The sequence below is a fragment of the Penaeus monodon genome, chromosome 10 (assembly GCF_015228065.2).
Source record: "Penaeus monodon isolate SGIC_2016 chromosome 10, NSTDA_Pmon_1, whole genome shotgun sequence".
NCBI classification, from domain to species: domain Eukaryota; kingdom Metazoa; phylum Arthropoda; class Malacostraca; order Decapoda; family Penaeidae; genus Penaeus; species Penaeus monodon.
In genome coordinates, this window is record NC_051395.1 from 27,364,788 (window position 1) to 27,369,787 (window position 5,000).

Here is a 5,000-nt window from a genome sequence, read left to right on the forward strand (position 1 = left end):
ATGATAATATGATAACAATAATAATAAAATGATAATAGTAAAAATAATATAATATAAAATAATAATAATAATGATAATAATGATAATATATATAAATAATAATAATAATAATAATAATAATAAATAATAATAATAAATAATAAATAATATATAATAATAATTAATAATATAATAATAATAATAATAATATATAAAAAATAAAATAATGATAATAATAATAAAAATGATGATAATAATAGATATAATAATGATAATGATAATGATAATGATAATGATAATAATAATAATAATAATAATAATAATAATAATAATAATAATAATATAATAATAATAATAATAATAATAATAATAATATATGATAATAATAATAATAATATTAATGATAACGATACAATAATAATCATATGAACAACAAAAGCACCAATAAATAAATAAGTAAAAGCAAAATGGTAAAACAATAATAATCAAGGAGACTCCATTATACTGATAGGATGAAATAACAGCGAAGCAGTAACCTATCAGAGTATATAAGCCCAACAAGGTTCAATTATACTTTTTTGCAATGTTGGTCAGGTATCTGATGCATGAGGGATTATTACCAAATTCTAATATATAAATCTCTATACTATGAGCAGCAAAGGTTCCTCACAATCGGTCTGTAAATCTTTGTGTAAATTTGACATTAAATCACTTTCCCATCATCATCATCACTACAATCATCTTTATCTACATCACCATTTTCATCTCCATCTTCATCATCATCTTCATCTTTACCTTTATCTTTACCTTTATCTTCACCTTCATCTTCATCTTTATTCTTATCCTCCTAATTCTCCTCCTCATCATCACTGTCACCATCAACATTTTCACGATCGTCACAGTGATCACCATAATACCAAGGTGACGGTGACCAACCCAGCGAAGATCTCCTTAGACTGAACTTTGTTTGTCTGTATGTCATTATTTTGTTGTTAGTAAAGCAGGTGACAACGTAAATCAACTTGGATAGATGGGGCAGTGATAATGAAAAATGATTATAATAATTACTAACTCCAAAGACGGTGGTGTTTTTGCCTGTATTCGTTATTTGTTTTGGGGGATTCCTTGGTAAGCTTGTAGGATTATGCAAATCCGGAGTTGGTTGTCTAAGGTTTAGCCGCCAATAAATTGCATTTTGGTTGTGAACCCAGTCCACACAAGTTATTTAGATTCCATTGCTGGAATGACTCATTATAGAAAATGTGTCTGATAGCTTCTTTTCTAGAATTTATGGCAAACTTACAGAAACTAGATTTTTCTAATTTGGTAGGGGGTTTGAATATTTTGATTACCGTTCCTTTTTTGGTAACCTCCGAGAGTCACTTAATTCGAGTCTAGCCACTAATAATGATTAAAAACACTGCAAATGTATTTAAAAGAGTATTAACACCATCAAAAATTTTTTTTATGATGGTTTGAGTTCAAGATTTTAAAAGAAGGCAAAGCACTATGAAAGGCATCATCAAACTGAGCAATCATTATACCATCAACTCCTGAGTACCTTTATGACCTCCTTTATCTCCGGTGATCTGTGAATTAACTTTATGGAAAGAAGGAATTCGAAACAGATATTTCTGCACTTGTTACCGCTTACGTCGTGACTCTTATAAAGCGTTTGGACACATGCACGCACGCACGCACGCATGCACACGCACACATACACAAACACACACTCACACTCACACACTTTTCTGCGTGTATATGTGTATCTATACTTGCTTACATATGACCTCACACACGCACACTCACCCCCCTCCCCCACACACACACACACCATTTTCCGTTCGTATATGCACAGTAGAGCAACCATCTCTCCCCCTAATGACTTTTGTAGGGATAAGGAAGCATGGCACAAGGACGCCATTTTGTGTCATACAGAATGCCTCGCTGATATGTCAAGAACATGATCCAAAAAGCTGAGGTCTATCGACATCGGAAAAAAATTAACCATTCTGATCTTACAATATTACCGTCAAGAATTCATTCTAATTTATAAATATTTTGTTTTTTTATCGAGGAGGGGAAGCTAGAAAAAAAAATGGAAAAGGGAAAGCCCTGATATTCCTGATAAAAAAAATTCAATGTATATTTCAGACGTATTGTATGTGTGTAGAAGTTGTTGCAATGTGAAGGTGAGGATGAAAATGTTGATAAAGGTGGATAAAAATGAAGATGAGGAAATAAAAAGAGAGACTACTGGTAGAAAGACAAATATATATACACAGACAAATAGTTCATTAAACAGGCAGATACACAATCCCACAGACACGGAAAGAGAGAGAGAGAGAGAGAGAGAGAGAGAGAGAGAGAGAGAGAGAGAGAGAGAGGAGAGAGAGAGAGAGAGAGAGAGAGAGAGAGAGAGAGAGATACAGACAGAGAAATAGAGAGTCAAAGATAGACAGAGGCAGACAGACAGACAAATAGACTAACACAAAGAGAGAGAGAGTTAGGAAAGTGAACCACAGACAGACAGACAGTTGAATCCATTCATTCCGGACCTTGAGTTTTCATTGCGCCCCCGCCCCCCCTCCCTCAGTATCAAGCCCTCTCGAGACACCTCACCGTCCTCAAGCGTAAGTCAGGGGGAAGAGAAATTCACTTTGAAAGGCTCTAGCAGTCGTCGAGATTTCTCTAAAATGGCAGCTGTGCTTACTTTGATCGTCCATTTTACACAGAGTCTCTTATGGGAGACCCGCATATACGTTCACGAACGCACACATAAAAGCAGAAGCTTTCAGACGCGCCCGCACACACACACACACACACACACACACACACACACACACACACACACACACACACACACACACACACCACACACACAACACACACACACACACACACACACACACACACACACACACACACACACACACACACACACACAACAACACACACACTCAACCTACACACACCACACATTCACACACACACACGCACATAAGCATGCACATCTTTCCTAAAAACAATGATGAAAAATTTATTACTACTACTACTACTAAAAATTATAATAATAATGAATATAATAATAATGATAACAGCAATGATACACACACACACACACACACACACACACACACACACACACACACACACACACTCAGACCTACACACACCACACATTCACACACACACATGCACATAAGCATGCACATCTTTCCTAAAAACAATGATGAAAAATTTATTACTACTACTACTAAAAAATTATAATAATAATGAATATAATAATAATGATAACAGTAATGATAATGATAATGATTATAATGACAATAATAAAAAGGATGGTAATAATGAGCATAATAATAAGAATAAAAATGAAATAATGATATAATAATGACAAATATAGTAATAATGATAATAATAAAAATGACAAAGTTAATGATGATAAGAATGATAACAGTAGAAACAGTAATAGTGATGATGACACTGGCATTAATGATAATAATAATAATGATATTAGTACTACTGCTACTACTACTACTACTACTACTAATAATAATAATGATAATAATGATAATGATAATAATGATAGTAATATTAATAATATTATCATCATCATCACCAACACCATCATCACCGTCATCATAATCATAACCATCATCACCACCACCACCACCATCATCATCTTTATCACCACCACCATCATCATCATCACCATCACCACCATCATCATTCTAACTATCACCACCACCATCATCACCACCATCATCATTATTACCACCACCACCATCATCATCACCATCATCATCGTTATCACCATCACCACCCTCACCATCATCACCACCACCACCATCATCACCATCAAATAACCGAATGAATTACTCCCTCCCGTCCCTTGCTTGAATTTCACCAAGGGTTTGGCTCGGCGCGAAAAAGGGCGAAGAAAAAAAAAAAGTAAATAAATAAATGAACCAAATGTGGAGAAAAAACGTTGATAAGAGGGGAAGCAGCGAGTGGAAGGAGGGGAAAGGGAAGAATGAGGAGACATATGGAGTGTAGGGAAACGGTAGAAGTGGTGAGGGGAGGCGGTTAAGGGGAATGGCTAGGGGAAGGTGGTTTAGGGGAAGATAATTAAGGGGAGGTGGTTAAGGGAAAGTGGTCAGAGGTTAGTAGTTCATGGGAAGGTGGTTAAGGGGGATAGTTAGGGGAAGGTGGTTAAGGGGGATGGTTAGGGGAAGGTGGTTAAGGGGGATGGTTAGGGGAAGGTGGTTAAGGGGGATGGTTAGGGGAAGGTGGTTAAGGGGTAAGTAGTTAAGGAGGGTGATTAAAGGAAAGCAGTTAAGGGGAGGGTGGTTAAGGGAAATGGTTGAGGAAGGTGTGTAAAGGAAAGTGGTGGTTCAGGGAAGGTAGTCAAAGAGGAGGTGAGGGGAGGTGGCTAAAAGGAGGGTGATTAAAAGGGGATGGCTAAGGGAAGGTGGTTAACGGGAAGGTGATTCAGGTAAAGATGGTTAAGACGAATGTGTCTAAGATAGAAGAGGTTAAGGGAAAGGTAATCAGGGGAAAATTCTAAGGGGAAGGACCTTAAGGGAAGGAGATTGAACGCGTTGAAGGGAACTGTGTTTAAGGAAAAGGTAATTAAGATGGTTAAGGGGAGGGTGGTTAAAGGAAAAATCTTTTTGGGTGGGGGGGGGGGTAGAGCGTACGAAATAGTGATAGATGTATCTATTTATCAATGGTAGATAGATACGGTTATGCATCTTTTGTGCTTCTCTGTAAAATTGTTTGTCGCCCACTAGACGTAAAAAAAAAAAAAAAAAAAAAAAAAAAATCAAATCAGATCTCTTTCTATCTATCTATCTTTCTATCTAGGTAATGGAGAGATTAGAGTGGGTGGGGGAATGAGTGGGTGAGGGATTAAATGAAAAGAGGGTTAAGAGTGGAATATCAGAAGAAGCAGAAAGTCGATAACTAACACAAATTTCTAAAGAAAAAAAAAATGGGCGTCGTAACAAAATCATAAG

General features: G+C 36.1%; 1 protein-coding gene across 1 annotated transcript in view; it reads right to left on the minus strand.

The window, feature by feature from the left end:
• Positions 1-5,000, minus strand: part of LOC119577987 (zwei Ig domain protein zig-8-like) — a gene marked incomplete in the record, with an annotated part of 111,398 nt that overhangs the window by 38,639 nt on the left and 67,759 nt on the right.